The 24,796-nt window shown below is 41.4% G+C and overlaps 1 protein-coding gene and 1 pseudogene across 2 annotated transcripts in view; both read right to left on the bottom strand.

The window, feature by feature from the left end:
• Positions 1–24,796, bottom strand: part of PIP5K1B (phosphatidylinositol-4-phosphate 5-kinase type 1 beta) — a 326,134-nt gene that overhangs the window by 35,149 nt on the left and 266,189 nt on the right. The gene's annotated exons all lie outside the window — the stretch shown is intronic.
• Positions 12,021–21,636, bottom strand: LOC150013129 (chromobox protein homolog 1 pseudogene; annotated as a pseudogene).

The raw sequence follows: 24,796 nt of genomic DNA, 5'->3' as shown, positions 1-24,796 counted from the left end.
GTAAATGTATCACATCTTTTTTATCCATTCATCTCTGATGGGCACTTGGGCTGCTTCCAAATTTTGGCTGTTGTAGATAACACTGCTATGAACTTATGGGTGCATATACTCTTTAGAAATGGTTCGGGTTTCTTTGGATATATTCCAAGAAGTGGAATCACTGGGTCATAAGGCAGTTTCAGTTTTAATTTTTTGAGGTAACCCATACTGCTTTTCACATTGGCTGCACCAATCTGCATTCCCACCAACAGTGCATGAGGGTTCCCTTTTCCTACATTCTTGCCAGCACTTGTTGATTGTTGATTTATTGGTGTTGATTTATTGGTGATAGCCATTTTGACAAGTGTGAGGTGATATTGTAGTTTTAATCTGTATTTTTCTGATGATTAGTGACACCGAGCATTTTTGCATATGTCTATTGGTCATCTGTATGTCTTCTTTAAAGAAGTGTCTATTCAGGTCATCTGCTCATTTTTTAATAGGATTTTTTTTTGGTGTTGAGTTTTTTAAGTTCTTTATACATTTTGGATATGAGCTTCTTATCAGATGTATCATTGGCAAATATGTTCTCCCATTCAGTGGGTAGTCTTTTCATTTTGTTGATGATTTCCTTCAATGTGCAAAAACATTTTGGTTTGGTACAGACTCACTTGTTTATTTATTTCTTTTGTTTCCCTTGCCAGAGGAGGTATATCAGAAAAGATATTGCTACAAGAAATGTCTGAGATTTTACTGCCTATCTTTTCTTCTAAGATTTTTATGGTTTCGAGTATAACATTTAAGTTTTCAATCCATTTTTTTAAATGTGTTTTATTGATTACAGTGTTACATTTGTTCCAATTTCCCTTCCCTCTGTTCCCCTCCACCTGGTGGCCCCCCTTTCTCCCCTTGTCCCCCCCTTTTAGTCCATGTCCATTCGCTGTGCATATAGTTCTTCTCAACCTCTCTCTGTCTATTCCATTCCCTCCTACGATGTTTCTCAATTCCTATACCATCTCCCTCCCTCTCCCCCTTCTCTGCTGACCTCCCCCCAATATGCTCCCCTTACCTATAGTTCTTTTTCCACTCTCGTTGCCTGTTTAGTTTGCCTTTGCTTCAATTCCCTAGCTTCTGTTGTTGTTTCTTGTGATGCAGTTTTCATTTTAGTGTTCATAGCTTTGATCCTCCTTTTTCTAAACCAGTCCCTTTAACATCTCATATAACAGTGGTTTGGATCTAATGAACTCTTTCAGTTTTATTTTGTCCTGGAAACACTTTCTCTGCCCTTCTATTCTGAATGACAGCTTCGCTGGATAAAGTATTCGTGGTTGTAGGTTTTGGATTTTCATTACATTGAATATTTCTTGCCAGTCCCTTCTTGCCTGCAGGGTCTCCCTTGAGAAGTCAGCTGGTAGTCTAATTGGGACCCCTTTGTACATGATTCTTTTCTTCTCTCTTGCTGCTTTTAAGATTTTCTCTTTATCTTTAACTTTTGACATTTTGATTATAATGTGTCTTGGAGTGGTTCTCCCTGGGTCCAGTTGTTTTGGAACTCTCTGTGCTTCCTGGACCTGTAAGTCTATTTCCTTCCCCAAGTTTGGGAAGTTCTGCTTTATTATATTTTCACTTAATTTTTCAATTTCTAGTTCTTCTTCTTCGCCCTCTGGCAATCTGATCATCCGTATGTTGGATCTCTTATAGCTGTCTCAGAGGTTTCTGATCCTCTCATCGTTTTCCTTGCTTCCCGTTTTTTCTCTCTGCACTGGTTGACTGTTTGTTCCTTCTCTGTGTTCTGGTTTGTTGATTTGAACTCTGGATTTTATTTCCTCACCATCTGTCTCGTATGTGGTTTTGTTCCTTTCAGTATGAGTGTTTTTCAATTCTTTCTCATCTTTTTCCAGATCTTTTGTTAATTCTGTAAGCCACCTGATAACAATGGCCCTGAACTGAGCCTCTGACAGGTTTCTTATTTGTTCATCTGTCAGGTTCTTCATCTGTTGCCTGGTGAGCTGCGCCACCGGGATTTCTATAGTTGTCTGCCTCATTTTGACAGATGCGTTTTGTTTTCTTGGGCCAGCTATAGGGGGCAGTGCCTGTGTACTCATCACAACCCAGCAACTGGCGGCGATCCGCAACCTTTTTCGCTGCGCTGTGGCCCTTTGTCGTCACAACCCAGCGACCGGTGGTGGTCCAGCAACCTTTCTCGCCGCGCTGTGGCACTTTATCGTCACTGCCCAGCGACCAGTGGCAATCTGCAACCTATTTCGCAGCGCTGTAGCACTTTGTGTGGGGGCGGGGGTCCAAGATGGATTCCTGCAGTTATTCCGCTAGGAGACCGGGACCCGTCCTCCCGCCCTCTGGGCCTCACCATTCGAGGTGATGCGGTGGCTGCTTTTCCCAGCGTTGGGGTCGCAAGCTGCCGGGGTTCGACTGCAGCTGAGATTGCTCTCCCAGAATCTGTCCCACTGTCCCTCTGCCAGAGCCCACGGTGAGGGATGTGGACGAGATTTCCTGCATTGGCCCTTTAATAGGATGCCTGTGTTTCGAGCACACTCCCTTCTCTCTCTGGTGGACAGAATCCCCACTAATTTTTAGAGCCAGATCTTATTTGGGCACCTCTTCCTGGTTCTGGTGCTCTGGGCTGGGGAACATGGTGTGGGGATGAAACTCCACCCTCCTCAGGGGGAACCTTTGTAGTTGAGATATCTCTCTGGGATCTCAGCCACTGCCCATGGGAATGGGGCCAGCCCTTTTCATGGCTCTGACCTTCTTACCAGTCTCCATGTGGAAACTTCTCTTCAGCTAGTCTTCAGTTGGTTATTCAAGTTGATTGCTCTATATTTTGGTTGTAATTCCAATTTGGTGCTGGGAGGATGTGACCGTACCATCCACCCACCCACCACCATTTTCTTAGTATCCTCCCTTCATATCTTTCGATGAATCAGGGAATAAATAATATTCTCAACCTAAGGCAGCATTTATTGATTCCATATGAAGGACATTGAGCTACTCCCATTCTGCATTTCCTCCTGACATTCGCTATTTATATTCTGTTTATTTTTTTACTGTGAATAATGCACTAAATAACCTTCTTATTCCATTAATCACACATGTTATACCTGTTCATTTTCCACAGTATTTCATCTTTGTCCCTGCTTTACCTCTTACTTCATATCAGATATACTTAAATTTTTTTAATCTCTACTTTGTCATGGTTGTTACTATTTATATTCTATTTTGAGATTATAACCTAATTTTTCCTGCTTTGTCCATGGATTGGCTCCAAAATTAGAAAATTGATGTATATAGTTTATTATGACTATATAAAATACTGTTAATGCCTGGTCAACAGTGAGTTAGTGTTACATTTTCTTCTTTGGGTGCAAAGTAAAATGTTCCCAACATCAAGGTTAAATGGAGTCTCTTTTTCACATTTGCTTAAATCCAGAACCCAGGGAGTGTCTGCACTAAAAGCACAGGCCTAAATCCTGCCTCTCCAGTTATTAGTTGTAACACTGGGCAGGTCATGAGCCTAAGCTCCTGGATCCTGCCCAGCCCACCTCACAGGGCCACCAGGAGCACGAAGTCAGATATAAATGAATGGAAGGTCAACAGGGTGATCCTTTTCTGTATAAACAGTGGGGGTATCACTGTGACTTTTACCTCTGGGACTCTGCCTCTTTTCTGGGTCAGGGAGAGGGAGCTTTGATGAGGTCTGCTTGCATAGACAGATTTATCATAAGACTGTGGAAAAAATTCCATTTCTGCTCCTCTAAGGTTAGCTACCAGAACAGTAACTAATAACAAATGTAGACAGGAATACTCTACCTGCGGAGAAAACCCACAACCTGGACTTAATTAAAGACTTGTAAAGCCACCTTCTGCTTAAGGGAGTAGGCGTTTCAGATATGATGGTCAAGCCAACACCATGTGCCCCTCTCAGAAAAACCCTTCTTGGGCTGGGGGGTGTGGAGGTTGCTCTAGGCTGTGAAATCTGGAGCACTGTCCCTGGGCTTCCTATGTGCAGCCTGGAGAGTGTCAGGGTGCAGCAAATCTCATGGCTCCCCCCTCCCCCCAGCAAGGAGCATCTCCTTCACGCTGTGTCCCTGCTGAGTGTACAGAGTAGACTCAGGGACATGGGAAGCCCTGGGCCATAATTACTGTGTCCAGACTGCTTTGCCACCCACCTTCCAAATCCACCCTGCCAAACAGGAGGTTTTCAGAGGGATGTTTGTCTTTTTAGCCATGAGCACAATGGTGGCTCTTCCACGTTCTTCTGCTTTTGCTAATTTTAGACTAGGAGTCCTTCTGTCTGAAACAAAGGCAAGCAGAGCATAGGCTCTCTCTCCATTACAGGTGGATGGCTGCCACGATGGGGGTAGTCTTGGAGTAAATGATGTGCTGCCAGGTCTGTTAGTGAACTGGGCCCTAACATTGACAACAGACCCTATGAGTATTTTTCCTAGTTTGAAGCATCTTTCTGGAGATAACAGGCCTCCTCAGAGACCAACAGACGAAGCTGGATCAGACTGTTCTCAGAGGCTTGAGCAGGTGCAGTTAGTAGCTAAGTAACCTGAATCTGACCTCAAGAAGACAGTGGAACCAAAATTAATGGAACTCAGGTTGCAGAGAGGCTACTTTTACCACCTGAAGCCCATTAAGAAGCGAGGGGTCTGTCAATAAAGAAGACCCAGTACAGGGACCCAATATGGACACACACAGGACTGATAATCAAACTCTGCCCAACTGGAGTCTCTTAGTTCTCCCTTACCCCTTCACACCCCTAACCCTAGATGGCTTAGTTCCAAGACTACGCCATCAACAGCCCCCCCTACCCCTGAATTAGAATTAGTAAGTAAGTACAATCTTTCCTTACCCTCCTAAGCCTTTGTTTGGGAATACTACTTTGAGCCTTGTCTCTGGTCTCTTCATTCAGGTGGCCTGATGAATAAATCTCTTTCTCTCTGGGAACTTGCTGCTTCAGACATTTGGCTTCTCTGTAAGCGGTGGGCATTGATCTCACTGTTTTTGTTTTGCTTAGTTCTGCAGACAGGAGGCCATGGTTGCTCAGAGAGCAGAAAGCAACTGAGCTCCCACCACCAGCAGGTTTAGAACTAAGAGAAATGGGTGAGGGCCCTCCCTTTGAGGGGAGTGTGGGTGTGAGTGGAGGTAGAAACCTTTTCAAAAACGAATCCTTATCCAAGTTTGGGGACTTTTTTCACCATATATCTTGATGAAATTTATTTTTCTTCCTAACACCCACCCAAACATTTAAAGCCAACAGTCATTACTGACTGTGAAGACTGTATTACAGACATTATTTCATTTAATTATTAAAGATAAGCCTGGTAGGTTGGGTCTCTCCCTATTTACTTTGTACATATGAGCATTAAGGCATTTGTCTAACCACAGTTAATGGTGGCACCTGGATTTGCCTCAAGCTCTCTGATCACTGCAGAGATGTAGCCGTTTGCTGTATTTCTAAGCTATCCCCAGCAAAAATGGCTCAGTTATAAAAGAAAAAAGTAGGTTCCTGGTCAAATGGTGGAATAGGTAAACTCTGTGCTCACCACCTTCCACAATCACATCAAAATTACAACTAACGCATAAAACAACCATCACTGAGAATATTCTGAAGACTACCTGATGGCACTCCTATAACTAAGGCTATAAAGAAGAAGCTACAATGAGACTCGAAGGAGGGGTGGAGAAGTGCAAAGGACAGGTCCCACTGTGTGGCAACTAAGAATCAGGAGGGATATCTCAGCCGCAGAGGCACCCACAAGGAACAAGGGGTCCAGAATTACACCCCGCTTTCCAGCCTCAGGCACCAGTACCACCAAGAGGAATCCCCATAACTTCTGGCTGTGAAAACAAGCGGGGACTGTATCCTAGTGAGACAGAGGGCTTCTGGAGTCCCAGGCATTCCCCTTGAGGAACCCACTCACACACTTGCTCTGGGCTCCCGGGCATGTATGGTAGCTCAAAGAGCACCAGGGACATATGGGGAGGCACTGAATTAACTGGATTCAGGGCGAGGGCTGGAAAGTCAGGGGTCAAGGCAGTTGTCTCTGGGGACTGTAGCACTGGAAGGCACGACTGATCCTTTATTGAGCCCTCTCTCAACTGAGCTGACAGGTGAAGGTACGGACCAAATCTGAATTCTTCATTAACCTAACACTGTTCGCCCAGCGCTGGTGAATCAGAGCAGATCTACTTAATACACAGATGGAAACAGAGGAGGTCAGCCAAAGTAATATGTCCCAAATGAAGGAACAGACAAAATTCCATAAAAATAACTAAACAAAATGGAGAAAAGCAATCTACCAGATACGCAGTTGAAAATACTGGTTATGAGGATGCTCAATGAACTAAGGGGAATAATAGATGATCTCAGTGAAAACTTCAACAAAGTTACAGAAATCACAAAAAAAGAACCAGTAGAAATGAATAACTAAAATAAAATATATTAGAGGGAATCAACAGCAGATTAGATGGAGCATGGGATTTAGCTAGTGATCTGGTAGAGAAGGTAGGAAAAAACACCTAATCAGAACAGCAAAAAGAAAAAATAAAAAAATGAGGATAGTTTAAAGGACCACTTACACAACACCATATGTACCAACATCCACATCTATAGGGGTACCAGAAAGAGAAGAGAGGAAGCAAGGGATTGAAAACCTACTCAAACAAATAATGACTGAAAACTTTCCTAACCTGGTGAAAGAAATAGACATACAAGTCCAGAAACTGCAGACAGTCCTAAGCAAGATGGACCCAAAGAGGCACCAACACACATCATAATTAAAATGCTGAAGGTTAAAGACAGAGAATCTTAAAAGCAGAAAGAGAAGAACAGTTACCACAAGGGAGCTCCCATAAGATTGTCAGGTGACTTCTCAACAGAAACTTTGCAGGCTAGAAAGGATTGGCACAAAATATTCAAAGTGGGAAACAAAGACCTACAAGCGAGATTACTCCACCAAGCAAAGCTCATCATTTGAGATGGATCACGGACAAAATATGAAAGCTGTAATTATTAAGCTTCTAGAAGAAAAAGAAGAATGTGTCCATGACCTTGGGGGTCATGACTTGGAAGGGGCAGGAGGGAATTTTCTGGTGTGATGAGAATGTTCTTTATTTTGGTCTGGGTGATGGTTACTGGAGTGTACACACTTGTAAAAATTCATGGAACTATACAGTTAAGATTTATGCCTTTTACCATATATAAATATTTCAATAATGAACTGTCAGTATGAAAAACAGTATCTGCTTTTCTACTCACAAGACTTTAAATTGTCTATTCAGATGTATACTTAGTGCCTACTTTGTCCCACGTACTGTACTAAAAGCGAAAAATACGTTGGCAAATATTTCAGACATGGCTGGGCCACACTCACTTAAGGAGATTTCAAAAATGTTAGGAATAAATAATAAATGTTAAGAAGGTGCAAATAACTACATATATTATTACTGTAAAATATAAAGATGTAAGAAAAAACCACCTAGAACCAAAAATAAAAAAATTAAAAACCTTGACAAAGTAATTTCTATTGGACTTCACAATACTGAATGGCTTCTGCTTTCTTAGAAAACATGCTTTTTTGTTCATATTTGGTCGAGCCTAATATCAGAATTCCTTTTCTTCCCTGAGCTTTTATCCATGGAGTTGAGAGAGAATATATTTAAGTAGGTCTCAGTTAAGGCTGCGGGGTGAGGGTAAAAAATTGTAATATGAACATGTCCAGATAAGAGGCATGCACCAAAAACAGTTAATTATACTCTCTAGTTAAAGGACCCCTCTTAAACCCCAGGGGACCCACAGCCCCCAGCCTGGGAGTAACAGCATGGTCTGCAGAGGCCTGAGCAATCACAAGGGGCAGGGGGCTGATTCTGGCACTAACACGCACTCATGAGCTGAATGTGCTGTGAACGGGTAAGCCATTTAACCTCCCTGAGTCCATCTCCTCCTCTGTGAAAATGAGGACTTTGAATTGGATGAGGTCCTTCCAGCTTCCAAAAGCTTTGATTCTTAGCCTAGTTGGGCTTGTTTCAACTTGCTCAGAAAACCAAAATTTGAGATGAGAGTAGCAGACCAGAAGTACAGCTTGCTGAAATGGAAAAGCCCTTTGCTGGAAAAGCCCTAAGCAAATGGAACCAATAAGGGTTTAAGATAAAAATGAAAAAAGAATTCCCATCCACATCCCTATCCCCTACATGGCACCTCAATGACACAACTGCATGGATGGGGGTCTGCAGTCAGGGACTCTGGGGTCTCTTTACAGTCACTAGCTATCATAGCTATCCAGAATAACAAAAATTTATTCAGACAGGTGGTGTTATAGGTTGAATTGCATCCTTCCCTGAAATTTCTGTGTTGAAGATCTTGCCCCCCCCCCCCCCCCCAGTACTTCAGAATGTGACTTTATTTGGGAACGGGGTCATGGCAAATGTAATTAGTTAATATGAGGTCTTACTATGGTAGAGTGGGCTCTATCTGACTGGTGTCCTTATGAAAAGGGGAAATTCAAATACAGATGCGTGCACAGGGAGAACACTATGGGAAGACAGGGTGGAAACTGAGGTGACACTTCTATAAGTCAGAGGATGCCAATGACTGACAGCAAACCACCAGAGGTGAGGCCACATGCAGGGAGCAGATGCCCCCTCACAGCTCTCAGAAGGAAGCAACCTGCCAACATCTTGGACTTCTGGATTCCAGAACTATGAGACAATGAAGTTCTGTTGTCTAAGCCACTAGTGTGTGGTACTTTGCTTTGCCAGGCTAGCAAACACAGGTGATGTAAATGCATAATGGTAAACCTTGCCTTGGCAGATTGGCTGGCTCACTAACTTTCTCTCCCTTTCCTTAGCCCGTAACACCAGTAACCTTAACCTGCAGGAAATGTATACTTTGGGTACTTGAAAAAAAGCACCATTTCAATTCTTTGCTAAACACTACATTTTCTGTCTTTTAAAAGGACGGCCCTATTTTGGTAAAATCCACCAAATATTTGTTGAGCCTTTATTATTTACCAGGAATCTTTAGATGGTGTTTGTGCCTTAGCTTTCAGACTTTACTCAGGTCCTCCTATGATCATGTTAAAAAGGCACAGGGCTGAAACGACCATCCTCCCATAAAAGTGGCATCACTTAGTCAAAATCCAAATTACTATCAAGTCTTCAGAAGCTGCTGGAAAAAAATACTATGAGAACATTTTACAAGGCAGCCTTGCTATCACAGATGTGTATTGTAATTATAACGGTTCAGGGCTATTGGAAAACCACACACAATTGATTTTTAGCATGCTTGCAAGCTTCAGAGAGGCACAGAATGACAGGAAGGTTTCTCATACATGGCTAGGCCAATACCAAAGTAATTACAAGGACTGACTTGAATAATCGGAGAATGTCACAGAAACTACTGATCTCTGCTGGAGAGTTGACCACTCTGTCTTGAGTTATTGGGCACATAGCAGTTCAGGGAGACAGAAATCGAACAGAGCCCCAGTGTGCAAAGAAGGGGAGGTACTTGGCTGAGATGACTTGGGAGGTAATACAGGGTTGGAGTTTCTGGGAAGAACTGGGAGTTATTCTGGTTTTCAAATCATGGTTCAGCTTTAATCATCTCTGGCAGTGGTCCTATAATTTTCCTTATAAGTCTATATAGTTTTATTAAGACAAAACCTGACAGTGTGGTATGAAGTTTACATTTAGACAAAATTTTCAAAGAAACCTAACACATGCCTAAAAAGAGTTTACAATGGAGTTCTCAATGAGGGTCTAGATGATGCCAAGAACGGATGGATCTCACGATTCAAGTTAATTCTTAGGATTAGAAAAATTTTGTTTTGTTTTGTGTTTTAAAATAAACCATTGCTCCAGTATAAAGGTTGAATGTTCTTCTGAGCCCAGGGCTTTTGAAATACTCCAATTCATGAAGTCATTCGATGAACTTGTGCCGAGAGTGACTAAACCCTGCCACCAATGTTTTCAGAGCTCAAAGCTCAAAAAGCAGAGAGGCTCCAAGAGTTTTTCTCCCTTAGCATACGGGCCCTTCTCTTTACTCTCACACCTCCTATGCCATCCTTTTACCCTCCCCAAAGACCTCAGCAAGTAGCTTGGATGGACAAGCTAAAATTTATAACTTCATAATTGGAAAAGGAAGGGTCTCCTTGTCAAATCAAGAATTAGCACCTCTACGATAGCATGATCTGCCTATGTATAAACTCCAGTACCTCTCTATATCGTGGCCTCACTGTATCGTGGGATTTGGTGGTACTGTATACGTATGTTGTTAAAGTTACGTAGGTTTAAGAGTATAGAATATGTTTAAGAATGAAAGTAGTGTTTATAAAAGTGTGGAAAAAGTTAAGGGAGTGAGAAGGGTTAATAAGGGACTGGGAATGGTTTATAAGTGTGTGGGAAGGGTTTATAAAGCCTTAAAATATATATATATATCGCCCCTGGCTGGTTTGGCTCAGTGGATTGAGCGTCAGCCTGCGAGCTAAGTGTCGCTGGTTCGATCTTCCAGTCAGGGCACATCAGAGAAGGAAAACTCTGACTCCAAAAAACCTCCGCTGCCTTGCGGCATACCTCTTCAGGGGAAAGGCTAAGGGAGTAAACCCCGACAGAAAATCCGGAGCCGGAGTCCCTAAGGCGGTTTGACGTTGTAGTCAACACCGGCAACTCCTGCGGTGCACCTGAAACCAAGCTATATTGACTCCGTCTTTCCCTTGGACCCTTCAGCTGCGAAGAGAGGGGGGGTCTGCTGCATGGGCAACAGCAGACCCTCCATATCACCCTGCCCAGGCTCTGTAGCTTCAGCTTCACTGGAGAGGACACTCCAGCGTCATCGCAAGATGTCGATTCAACACGGGGGGGAGACAGATACCGTGTCACTCCCGAGTCGGACTGCACAGCCATTCTCGGCGGTGCAGATAGACTCTTAAGAAGCTACACCATTGTCTCTCGAGACGGACGGCTGCCGACAAATATATATATATATATACATAAATACTAAAATAAATGTAAGGTTCCTACTTCGCGGATTTTCACCTATCGCACAGGGGTGGGGGGAGTCTAGAATGTAATACCTGCAATAAGTGAGGGAATATTCTAAAAGATTTCTCCTCCTCAACCAGTTCCCATCACCAAAATAGCAGCTTTGGTAACTATCAGTTGGCTTAGGTCTTTGTTGGAAACAGCATTAAGCTCAGGCAGCAGCTACTTTGGGTCATAAGTTTCAGGCATTCACAGCTTTTAAATAGTCTCTCGGCCCTGGCCAGGTACTCTGTTGGTTAGAGTGTTTTCCTGATACACCAGGGTTGCAGGTTCAATCCCCCCCCAGTCAGGGCACCTACAAGAATCAACCAAGGAATGTATAAAATGGGTAGAGCAGCAAATCAATGTTTTTCTCTCTCTCTCTCTAATAAAAAAAAAAAAAGAAAAAGCCTCTCATAGTCCTTATTTAGATTGCCAATGATGTTTTCTGAAAAGACAAAAATATTCTGGATACAGGACTGAATCAGCATTAGTTGCTTGTTCTTTCTATTGCTTCAACATTTCCCTAATGAGGCCCCGAATTTTAAGAAAAACCATCCTACCCATTTCCCTTCCTTTCCACCCCCATTCCTCCCACCCCCAAATAATACACCAGCAATAGCTAAAAACTACACACATGCCATGCTGTAAAAATGCAGAGTTAACACTATTGGAAGAAGGCTGTGGGTTGTGGAGATGCTCTTTGAAGATCTACAGTATCCTTTTGCTCGCCCACATACCATTCTGCAAGTTTCGCCCTTCATAGAAGGCTATTTACTTTTCTCAGCAAAATGCAGAACGGGCATCCTCCTTCCCCTCCACTGGGCTGTGCAAACTGTACAGCACCGAATTGCTTTAAAGCACGTGGGCTGCTGCGGGGCACAGAAACTACGCTGGCTCTTCAAGGTTCATCTTCTCTAGTCACCTCTATGGTGTCAAGGAGAACTTCTTCCCCTCCCCTCTTGAAACCCACAGTCAGATATGACAGGGGCTGGTATTCAGTGGAGTTCACTCTGGTCATCTTTTTTGTCATCATTCCCCAGAGGTAGGAATGCCACAACAGCCTTTTCTCCAGAAGGAAATGACAACCTGGGGGCACCTGACATAGCTTCCTCTGCAGGGCCCAGGTCAGCCTCGTCAGAGTTCTCCCTTTCATCGGGAACATGAATCCTCCCCTGGAGTCTGTAGCCCTATTACTGCGCTCTAGCTCCAAACCCTGGGCAAAGCCTCCTGACTTTTCTGACTCTTCTTTCTTCATCTTTGGTTTGCCTTCCTCTCCCTTTTTTCCACAGAGTTAGCTTTGCGCTGGCCTGCCTCTGATTTATCTGTGTCAAGTGCTGTTTTCCGTGGCTGTAAAAACTGGGCAATGAGGTCGGGCCAATCCAGGTTCTCTTCCAGCTCCCACGTGTCTTCCTCATCTGTGAACCCCTTCCATCCTAGGAGCTCTGCCCTTTACCACCGGATGGTGAAGAACTTTTCCTCCACATATTCCTCTTCCTCCTCTTCTAGCACCCCCCCCCGCCCCCCACTTATTGTTTTGTTCTTGTCCTCTGAAGTGGCTGCCAGCTTTCTGTTCTAAAGAGAGATGCTGCTCAGAGCAGAACCCGAGCCCCGGAGGCCTCCGTGCCGCGCTATAGGGGCGTTGCCTTGGGCGGGGGAGGAGTCGCGCCCAGAAAAGCAACAGGACTGCTTGGGGGGTTGGGGGAGCCCCTCACTGAAGCAGCCCCTCACCGAAGAAGCATGCTGCAGGTCCTGGCTAACAACCCTCCCCCCGCTGAACAAAAAAGCCTCTCCACTCTGGGCAGTGGCCCTTTTATACACCAAAATCAAGTTAAGGAACAAAACAAGGCACTCTAGAATCAAAGGTCAGTACATGCCCCACTTGCTTAAATAGTGGTTCTTGAACTGCAATGTGTATTAGCGTCCAGGAAGTGGCATTTACAACTTGTTCTTTCTAGTTGGTTCTAGAATGTATACTTTTAGAAACACTGGCTTACAGACACAGAAAAATATTACATGGTCTCATTTATATGTGGCATCTAAAAAGTCAACGATATAGAAGCAGAGAGTAGAACAGGGGTTACCAGGGGCAAGCAGGTGGGGCAAACGGTATAAAGTTGCAGTGCTGTAGTATGACTAGTCTGGAGATATAACGTACAGCACATGAATTAATACTAATGTATTGTGTCCTGGACATTTTCTGAGAGTAGATTTCAGGTGCTTCCACTACACACACACAAAATGGTTGTACAAACTTCCGGTTGTAAGTTCTGGGGATGTAATGTACAGTACGGTGACTACAGTTAACAATACCATGTTGTATACCTAAAAGTTGCAAAGGGAGTAATTTTAAAAAATCCTTACCTGAGGCTACATTCATTGATTGAGAAGAGAGAGAGGAGAGGGGAAGGGAGGGAGGGAGGAAGAGGGAGAGAAAGAGAGAAACATTGATGTGAGAGTGAAACATCAATCAGTTGCCTTCCATAGGCTTCCCAACAGGGAACTGAACCTGCAACCCAGGTAGGTGACCTGACTGGGAATCGAACTTGTGACCTTTCAGGGCACTGGCCAGGGTGAGAGTAGATGTTAAATAAAAACAAACAAACAAACAACAAACAAAAAACCCAAACTAAACCAACCAACCAAGCAAAAACAATGAAATACGAAACAGTCCCTACTTCAAGAGTCTAGTGAAGGAAAGAAATAAGTTAACTTTGACCAAATAAAATCAAACTCTTAGTTTCTACAACATAAAATGTAGCTACTATGTGAAGAGATGAGTATGTTAATTAGTTTGACTACAGTAATCATTTCACTATGTATAGCAAATCATCATGTTATCCACCTTTAATATATACAATTTTATTAATAAATATTGAAAAAATAGTTCTACAGGAGAAGTTTGTGATCACTCATGAAAAATAAAAACAGGAAATACATCAAGTTCAAAATATATTTAGCATGACAAAATTTTGATGAGTTGCATATGTATTATTTCCTATGTAATTTTTTTGAAACTGTACTTTGAAGAAATCTGTCACAGACATTCACAATTAATGTATCAGGTTGTCATAAATAAATGCTAAAATCTAAGAAGACAAGAAGAAAAGAAATACTGGCTTGGAATAATGAGAAGGCAGTGAGGTGTGCGGGCCTGAAATGATGTGGTGTGCTCATCTGAAGGACTGAGGATCAGGATGATCCATCCTGGGCAGTCTGGCAAAGAATGGGCAGGAGGATGCCGTCAGTGCCGAAGGTGCCGGCTCTGCTCTGCAGCTGGTGACAAGAGCGCTGGCAGGGCTGGCAGTCCACTTCACAGGCAGGACCTGGCTGAGGTGGAAGCGCTGTGAACACCACTGACTTTACTGGGGTCAGAGGAGTGTCATACTCAAAAAACTCTGTCTTCCAGAAAACCCACATAGGTAAACTAGTATATGATTAATCACTTCATAAAACACCATAAAACACGGTGCCCATTATTTGACATTGTTCGTACACCTGACGTTTTACATGTTAATGTGCTTAGGAATCTGTAAATACAAATATGATGTTTAAAATCTGTCACTGAAATTATATACCCTCCCTCCTCTATTTTACCTGCTGTCGAGAAGTCTAAATTATCCATTCTTGGAGTCTGCTTTAAGTTCTAGTTATTTTGGATAATGCCTGTCTTTCATATATGTATCTAAATTTTGTAGTATTTTTTTCCAGCAGCTTCTGTAGACTTGATAGTAATTTGGATTTTGACTAAGTGATGCTACTTTTATGGGAGGATGATCGTTTCAGCCCTGTGCCTTTTTAACATGATCATAGGAGGACCTGAGTAAAGTCTGAAAGCTAAGGCACAAACACCATCTAAAGATTCCTGGTGAATAATAAAGGCTCAACAAATATTTGGTGGATTTTACCAAAATAGGGCCATCCTTTTAAAAGACAGAAAATGTAGTGTTTAGCAAAGAATTGGAATGGTGCTTTTTTTCAAGTACCCAAAGTATACATTTCCTGCAGGTTAAGGTTACTGGTGTTATGAGCTATTAATAAAAATGCTCTTGAAGTATTTACTATTATAGTCTTCCAGTTTTGGGTTTTTTTTTTTTTTTGAGATGATCTTGTCATATTACATCTGAGTTGATTTAGCATGAGACACTTGGAAACGGTGGTTCTCCTTTCATGGTTTCCCCTTCTAACCAGTGTTACTTAGCTGCGATTTGGGCAGCTGCTCCATCTCTCTGAGCTTATTCTTTATCTGTATAATAGTGATAAAATTACTTTTCTCATTTACCACAAGGTTCATGTGAATAATTTATATGCACGTGTCTACCATGCCCCTTGGTCTTGGAAGGTACCCAATAAATGTCTCTTCCCACTTAAGTTGGAGGTGCTTGAATTTACCTTCCTCATTGTCTCCTTGTCTCTGACAATATAAGAGCATTTGTGAGGATTCAGTGAGGTGATGCCTATAAACTCTGTCATTTGTGTTCAATACACTTTAGCTATTAATAGTATTATCACTGAAGATTATTATAATAAAGAAACATACTTTATGGACTTCAGTGGCACAAATGTATGTGTAAATGTTTAACAGTGGACTTTTGGGGAAAATTTATGTATATGTTTATCATAAATTTTACTGACAAAGAATGTATAGCACACAGTTTACAAATATTAATAAATATACAACAGTCTTTACTATAACTTCCATGTAACTAACTGATTGTCACAGAATACTCTTGCTGATTGTTGTAGAAATTTTGCACCCATAGCAAACCTATAATTGCAATTGAATGTGCATTTCTAATATGTTTTTGGTTGATATTTTCCTTTACATTAATAAGACAAAAATGAAATGGAGACATTTGTTAGAACTTCACTCATTTGTCAATAATATGAGCTAGTTATCTGAAAAGTGGGAAAATAGTTTGCAAATATTGGAAGAATATTTCTTCATTTTTTTTTGGTGCTATTGACAATACAATGTCTATAGATGTAACACTTTTTAGATTAAAGAAACAAAACAATATATCTAGTCCCGAATTACAGCATTTGACAACTGCTGTGGAATAAATACTTCTACTTCAGTCTACCAGTGTGATATTACTGAATGAGGAGCTGGTAAAACATGCACAGTAGCACACCATTATATAGTATTTACACTATACACACATGATACACATAAATAACCTCTAGAGCAAATATTAGTAGATATAAAGTAATTAGGAAGAGATGACTTTTGAATATTACCTTTTAAAATATATAACTAATTTGGTTATAAGTTTATGTAATTTAATTTAAGTATATTTTATTATGTTGTTACAGTAGTTCCAATTTTATTTTCCCCTTTGGTCCCCTCATCCCAGCACCCCTCTTCCCTACAGCAATCTCACCCCCCTTAGTTCATGTCCATGGGTCATGCATATAAGTTCTTTGGCTTCACCCTTTCCTATATTATTCTTAACTTCACCCTGTCTATTTTGTACCAATCTATTATGCTTCTTAGTCCTTGCACCATTTCCCCATTTCTCCCCCTTCACTCTCCCAGCTGATAACCCTCCAAATGCTCCTCATACCTATGATTCTGTTCCTATTCTGGTTTGCTTAGTTGGATTTTGTTTTAATTTTTTTAGATTCAGTTATTGATAGTTGTGAGTTTGTTATCATTTTAGTGTTCATAATTTTGATCTTTGTTTTCTTAAATAAGTCCCTTTAACATTTCATATAATAATGGCTTGGTGATGATGAACTCTTTTTAGCTTTACCTTCTCTGGGAAGCACTTCATCTGCCCTTCCATTCTAAATGATAGCTTTGCTGGATAGAGTAATCTTGGTTGTGGGTCCTTGCTTTTTATCACATTGAATACTGCTTGCCAGTCCCTTCTTGCCTGCAAAGTTTCTTTTGAGAAATCAGCTGATAGTCTTATAGGCACCCCTTTATAGGTAACCCTCTGCTTTTCTCTTGCTGCTTTTAAGTTTCTCTCTTTATCTTTCACCTTTGGCATTTTAATTATGATGCATCTTGGTGTGGTCCTCTTTGGGTCTAGCTTGTTTGGGACTCTGTGCTTCCTGGACTTGCATGTCTATTTCCTTTGACAAATTTGGGAAGTTTTCCTCCATTATTTTTTCACATAATTTTTCAATTTCTTGCTCATCCTCTTCTCCTTCTGCCACCCCTATCATTTGTATGTTGGTATGTTTAAAGTTGTCCCAGAGGTTCCTAAGCCTCTGCTCATATTTTTCAATTCTTGTTTCCTCATTCTGCACTAATTTACTGTTTTTTTCTTCCTTATGTTCCAAACCATTGATTTGAACCCTGGTTTCCTTCCCTTCACTATTGATTTTGTGTGGATTTTCCTTTGTTTCATTTAGCATAGCCTTAACTTCTTCCCTTATGCGTTTGCCATACTCAAGCACATCTGTCAAGCCTGTGAGCATCTTTATCACCAGTGTTTTGAATTCTGCATCTCTTAGGTTGACTATCTTCTCATCTGTTAGGTTGGCTATCTCCTCTTCACTTAGTTCTCCCACTGGAACATTGATATGTTCCCTCTTTTGGGCCATACTTCTCTGTCTCCTCATCTTGACAGGCTCCTGTGTTTGTTTGCCTCTGTGTCTTAGGCAGAGCTGTCACACCTGTGACATTGTAAGGGGCGGAGCCTTAGGTATTCATCAGTACAGGGCGACCCTTTTCACCACGTTGTGGCGATGTATGTGGGGGAGAGGTCTGAGAGGGAACAATGCCGCTTGCTCAGCACTCTCCCTTTTCCAGGCACTTCTTCTACTTCTGTATGGGGCTCGTGCCTCTCTAGCTGTTGCCCTGGCTGTCGTTCCCAGAGTGAGTGGGTCTGCAGATGTTCTAGGACCATGGATGCTCTTTAAACAAAGATACTCCGCTGAGAGACTGGTACTTTCTTCCTCCACCCCAACCCCCACTGGTTTGCAGTCAGAAGCAATGAGGGTTGATTTTCCCTGGCACTATGACTGTGAGCTGCAAGGTCTGGTAAAGAGGGAGAACGCTCCCCAGGAGTCCCTCCTGACTTTTTAAAATGTATAACTGCACTTTCTGCCAGCCTGCTGCTGCTGCTGCTGCTCAGCTGCTGCCACCACTACACAGCGTCCTCTCCGTCCTGGCTCCACCCTTCCTACTTGTCTGGATGAGTATTTCTTCTTTATATCTTGTTCGTTGGACTTCCATGCAGCTTGATTTTCTGGAACTTCTGGTTGTCTCTAGTTTTGAGGTAGTTGTATTCCTTCCTAGTTGTGGAGGGAGACCCAGCATGTCTGTCCAGGCCTCCATCTTGGCCGGAAGTCTGTAATTTAATTTTTACTAATGGCTGTGCTTAACAGCTGGCTCACAAAGTGGACACAAAGTGGACAGCTGACCCTCACAGACCAGAAGGAGCACACCACTTCTCAAAGGCAAAAGGAACTCCTTAGGAGCCATTTTTTGCACAATCTGCTGAAGTTGCCATTTCCATCTGAATCACTCTGGCTGTTGGTAAAATGTTACCAGTCAGTGAGTGAACCACAGAGCTCAGTTGGATTCCAGAATAATCAGAAGGGCATTCAAGTCTATATCTCCATATGTAATTTCTTAATCAACAGAAACTAACAACACAATTGCCAGAACATTTTGACTATAAAGAGTTACAGCCCACTTTTTTCAGCTCTAAAACCTGAAAAGTAAAAGAGTATACACCTGTGTGTATGGAAGATAATGTACATGTATGTGTGTGTGTGTATATATGTGTGTGTGTGTACACACACACACGAAGGGAATAAAATCAACATCTGGATGAACTAAAAGTTCATCTATTTAAATATTAATGACCTATTTTATTCTACCAACACTTTGGGAAATATGATCTCAGGTGATCCACTCTATGCAATATTGCTTGTGGAGGAAAATTTCCTACTAATTGCCAGGAACAACCACACACCTGCAGTAATCATCAAAGCTTAGGTCAGTCCTGTTACAAGTACATAATGAGTAAGCATCTAAAACGCCTGGTGGCATAGTGCCTGGCCTTGACAACCTATAATTAATCCTAGCTATAATTCAAGATGGCACAGAGTTTCAGTGAAAAAGAACTGAAGGGAAAAAATGCTCCTTCAAACAACTTTAGACTTCACCAGTCAATGATTTTAGAAAGTCAGCATCATCCCTCGTAATATTTAAGAAAAGATCAATGGAAAGGTCACTGGATTCAGAGTTGAAGAGCATAGCTTCTGGTCTTGATTCTGCTACTACCTATCCGAGTGATGTTGGAGTAAGTAATGTCACTTCTATGCACTTTAGTTTCCTAATTTTCAAAGTAAAGGTGTTGGGCTAAATAGTGGCCAGGTTTTTTTTTTTTAAATGATGAAATTAACTTCCATAATCAAAAGAGTATTACACCCCATAATGAATTAAAAACTTAATATAATTTCAATGCTATTCCCTTGAACAATCATTAAGACCCTCTTCCAGATTTTTCAAAGTCTACTCCTTTGTTTTTCTGAACAAACACTGTAATTCCTCTAGTTTCCAAATGTGTATTATAAATCTTCCCTTTTGAAGTTTGTTTACTTGTGAGAACAAGGCTCTCTTTTCCGGTGGATCATAAAGCAATTCCTGGAAGGGGCTGGGGTGGGAGGCATAGGATATATTCAGGTACAAAAGATAACTTTTAATGTTGATGTGTTAGGAAGATCGGGTGTGGGGTCGCGCCCCTGGGCTGGTGAGTGCTCTTCTACCATCCGACGATGTAGTTCTTATAAATGGTAAGTCTTGTTTTAAAATTTTGAGTCTGTGGTCTTTTTTTCAGCACTCTTCAATGTTTAAAAATCTACAGTTTTAAGCTGACTGTGCCTGAGATCAAACAACAACAATAAACACCCCTAAAATTAGTAGTAGCTACTCCTAATTGAGGCACTGAGTCTGGCACTTTACATATATTACCTTTTACAATTTTAGCAACCCATCAAGGTAGCTATTATCACCACAGTTTCATACATGAAGCAAATGAGGTCCTGAGAAGCTGAGTATGGTGCTCAGAGACCCAGGTCTGGCAGGATGGGAAGTGTATGCCTGTCCTTACACTGCCCGCCATTACAAATAAACCCCAGCATGAGCCAGGCAAGACTGATGTCTGCCTTGGTTTGGAATGGGGAAGAGAGCAGTGGAACAGCTTGGAGAGAGTCAGTGCCTGGTGATCTCACTATTAACATCTCTCCAGAGACAAGACTTGGGAGCTGGGATGCCTATTCTGAAGCGGCCAATGTGCTACTTTACCAAGCAAAACTTATTGTTAACACATGTTAAAAAGGATCCAACACAGTAGGGATTGTCCAACACATTGTCCAATGCACTAAGGATTTCCACACTAAGACAAACACTATAGTAGCAGAATAGACTGAAATATCATTTGTGAGAAAAGCATGGAAACTATCTGTAGATGCTATGTAGATCTCGTAACTGTGTGCAAATACAACTAACTCTAAGCAATTATCAGAATAAGCTCTCAACTAGCTACTAAATGTGACCCAGATTTAAGCATCAGAACAATTCTATGATAATGCCAGACACTGGCAAAGGGTGTGCTGCAACTAGAATTGTTATGCATTGCTGGGGGCAGTTAAGTTACAAACTAAATGAACACATGCACACCTTATGACCCACCAATTCCAATCCTAGGTATGTATCTCATTGAAATGCATTCCTGTGATACCAAAAGTCATGTATGACAATGTCCTCAGGAGCGTTATATAGTAACCCTAAACCAGAAACAACCCAAATGTTGATCAGTAGACTGTATAAGCAGATATTGGCATATTCATACAATGGATACTATACAGCAATGAGAATGAATAAATACAGCAACGCTAAACAACATGGGTGAAACCACAAACACAATTGAGCAAAGGAGCTAGATACATAAAGAGCACACACTGTATAATTCTTTCTATATACTGTTCAAAACCAGGTAAAACTAATATACAGTATTAGAAGTCAAGGAGATGGTGATATGGGAAAAAGGAAGGGGGCAGTCATTGCAAAGAACCCAGAGAAGATTTCCAAGAACAACAAATGCAATTCTATGAGTGGGATAGTTAATCCCATTTTATATAGATGAGGAAAGGAAAGGAACTTCTAAAAAAGGTTATGGAAACACATCCAAGGTTTATTTATATATAAGTGCCTTTAGCCAGAATTCTAAGCCAGATCCAAGTCTTTTCATTCCTGTCTTCACACTATTAATAAGAAATAGAGTGAACTTCTCTTTCTACCCACCCAGCATTCCTTTCTTCTGTTGGTAAGAGCTGCCTGCTCAGCCTTTGGAGAGCGAGGCTTCCCTAGTTCTAGGGGGTCCTGTTGAGGATACACATCATAGCACCTCACCTCAGAGGGTGAGCCTTTGACCCAAGCTAAGCTCATTGGACAATCTTAGGGATCTGAGTCTTGGGTAGTTTGATGAATGATGGATGAAAAGTGTAGGAGCTTAGTAATAAGATCAGCAGCAGCCAAATGTGAGGCTGCCCATGAGTCTGAGATGGTCCAGAAGTAAGCTCAATGAAAGCATGAGCATGATCGATTCCCCGCGCTCCTCTACTCACCCTGCAGCACAGCGCCTGGGACATGGTAGAAGCTCAGTAAATACTGATCAATAAATGAATGAATCCACTGAGGAGATGCTTTTCATATTTGTTCCTTGGCTTGGTAGCTTAGCGTTCTCTTTAGATTATGTGAGCTAACTGCCATTTTCCCAGTAATTTCCTTTGCAATACCAATTTCTCTTGCTTGCAAGCAAAGAACCCTATCTGATACCTATTATTTCCACAGAATTGTTACATGTGCCATAATATTTGAGGACACAGCCTTATGGAGTTCCTTTTCTTGTAGCAATATACTTCACCCATTACTCTCACCCAGAAGGAGGAAGCTGACAGAAAACTTCTCAACTGGAATATCAAGGAACTATATGATCTCTTAGGAGGATTTATTAAGTGGCATAAGGTCCCGATGAAAAAGGCCACTTACCATATGTGGGGAAATAGTTTATTTCTCTACTGTACTTGGTTTATCCAGGGAAAGTCATGCAAATGAAACCAATGTAAACTGCATGAGTACACAGAAAATGTTAACATTTTCTCAGGAAGGGATGGGCTGATTGCTTCTGAGAAAAGATATTAGATACAAAAATCAATAGTGTGCCCAGAACCAATTTCAGAGAAATCGTATGCTTTCCTGCTTTGACTTTCATCTTCTTGAAGGTGGAAAGGCTGGAGTTGATGCAAAAAGAGCAGATTAATGACAGTGACAAGTGTTGCCAAGTCAATGACCTATGAATAAAGTTTTGGAAGTCTGCAGCATCTGGGACAGTCTGACAACAGGCACCTTTCCCTCAGGAGATTCACAGCCTTGTTTTCTATGTTTGAGACATAGAGAAATTATAGCTGCCTGTGTGTCCAATGTAGGCAGCTAAATAAAAGCAAGAAACTTTTACTTCCCCTTGACACATATGCAAGAAAAAATTTGATCCAACCCCAAATTCTGGAAATGGGGAAGTTTGAACTATACATAGCCAACCTTATATGGACTGAGATTACATGGCAGGTTAAAACATAATCTGCATGATACACTAATCACAGCTAAGGCTACCCACAAAAAGACCCATGCTATCTGACAGATTTCTGAATTGTCCTTATGTGTACAACTCTTATAGTAAGTATGCCTCATTTCAAGTAAAGCCTCAAGGGTAGTTTTCACACACAATTCCCAACATTCACATTACAACAAAATGCGACTGTAATATATGATTGTGGTGTAGGTTTTGGTAATGTTTTGAGAGGAGAAGCACCAACTACCTTTTAAAAAATAAAAAGAAAGCTAAATTCCATATCATATTTAGGTTTTTTAAGTATTTCCTGATGTTCTATTCCCATCAGGACATCACATTACATGTAGTCATTATATCTTCTTGGGCTCCTATAGACTATGATGGTTTCTAAGACCTTTTTTATTTTTGAAAATCTTGAGAGGTACTTTGTAGAATGGTCCTCAATTTGGGGTTGGCTGATGTTTTTTTCAAGGTTAGAGAGTATTTACAGGTTTTTGGAAGGAAGATCACAAACTACCATTCTTATCACATCATACCCAGAGTTATGTATTATACTATTAAAATGACATCACTAATGACATTAACCTTGATTACCTGGCCAACGAGGTATTTATCAGTTTTCTCTACTCTAAAGTTACCCCCACCTCCCCTTCCCAACTAGACTTTTTGAAAGCAAGCCACTACGTGCAGCCCATTCTTTTTTTTTTTTTTTTATGATTTTATTTATTATTTTTAGAGAGAAGGGAAGGGAGGGAGAGAGGGAGAGAAGCAACAATGTGTAGCTGTCTCTTGGGAGCCCCCAACTGGAGACCTGGCCCACAACCCAGGCATGTGCCCTGACCGGGAATCAAACCAGTAACCGTTTAGTTCACAGGCCAGTGCTCTATCCACTGTGCCACACCAGCCAGGGCGCAGCCCATTCTTAAGAGGAGTTATACCCCACCTCTGTGAAGGCAAGTTGCTACATAAATTATTTGGACTTCCTGTATGGAAAATTTGTCTCTTTACCCCTATTAATTAGTCAACTAATTAATTAAGTCAGTCATATATTAATATTGATATGGACTATTGTATATTTATTTATTCTTTGGGGTTTTATTCAATGCTACACTATCTTATTGCTCAAACTGTTCCAGTGTTAGTTATTGAGAGCTGTTTCAGTTGGCTCCTGTGCCTTCTGACATATTTCCAATTTTTTTTTTTGCTTTTTGAAGACCAATTACATGTTTTTAATAGAGAAGGATAGCTATCTGTATTTTTGGATGGCTTATATATGGAAACACTGAAGAACTAGGTTGAATTTTCTAATCTTTAGTAAATACAGAGCCCTGGTATCATTTTACAGTTAATCCAAAGGATTAAGATTGACCTCATTTACTTCGTCATTCATTTATTGGATAAAATTTGTATGCCTCCTATGTATTGTGTTAGAGGTCTGGAACCGAGTTAGTTTTCTTAAGCCATTTTTAGTCCGTGACTGGTATTAATTCAGGCTAAAAGGCTAGGTCTTTCAGAATAAGGCTGTACATCAGAGGTGGCAATGGGGAAGTAAACTCTGCTAGAGCATTCGCCTTTCCAGGGGTACTCTCTGCTCTCCATCTTCACCTTGAACTTCCAAGTTAAATTACTGTGTCACAATCACTGGTTAGAACCAGTACTCTAGTTGGAACCTGCTTTTATGTTGGAGGTCCAGGGATAAGGTAGAAAGAATGCAGTTATTCATCCTTTGGGACCCAGTAGTATTCTAGGTATCCTCTGATCCTGCATGCTGAGCACAGTGCCCAGCAGCTAGTATGTCTATAAAAATGTTGGAAGGCTATCTTATTTTTTAAAATGGGTATTTGAGTATATGTTATATTCTAGGCATTGTACTGGATAGTGATATATATTTTCTCATCGTATCCTCACAATAAATAACCTTGTGAAGTAGATGTCATTATTGTCTTGCTCTGGGGTGGTTAAGTTATTGAGCTGGTGGATGACAGAGTGGCATTCTAATTCAAAAGGCTGTTGCTAGCCCTGGCCGGGTAGCTCACTTGGTTAGAGCATCCCCATACACCAGTGCTGCAGGTTCAATTCCTGGTCAGGGCACTTGCAAAAATTGATTAATGACTACATAAATAGGTGGAACAGAAAATCGATGTTTTTCTCTCTTTTTCCCTTGCCTTTTCTCTCTGCAT

The sequence above is a fragment of the Furipterus horrens genome, unplaced genomic scaffold (genome assembly GCF_987537825.1).
Source record: "Furipterus horrens unplaced genomic scaffold, mFurHor1.1.pri manual_scaffold_4, whole genome shotgun sequence".
Classification (NCBI taxonomy): Eukaryota; Metazoa; Chordata; class Mammalia; order Chiroptera; family Furipteridae; genus Furipterus; species Furipterus horrens.
The sequence above is the reverse complement of the archived record's forward strand: the minus strand, read 5'-3'. Positions and strand labels throughout refer to the sequence as shown.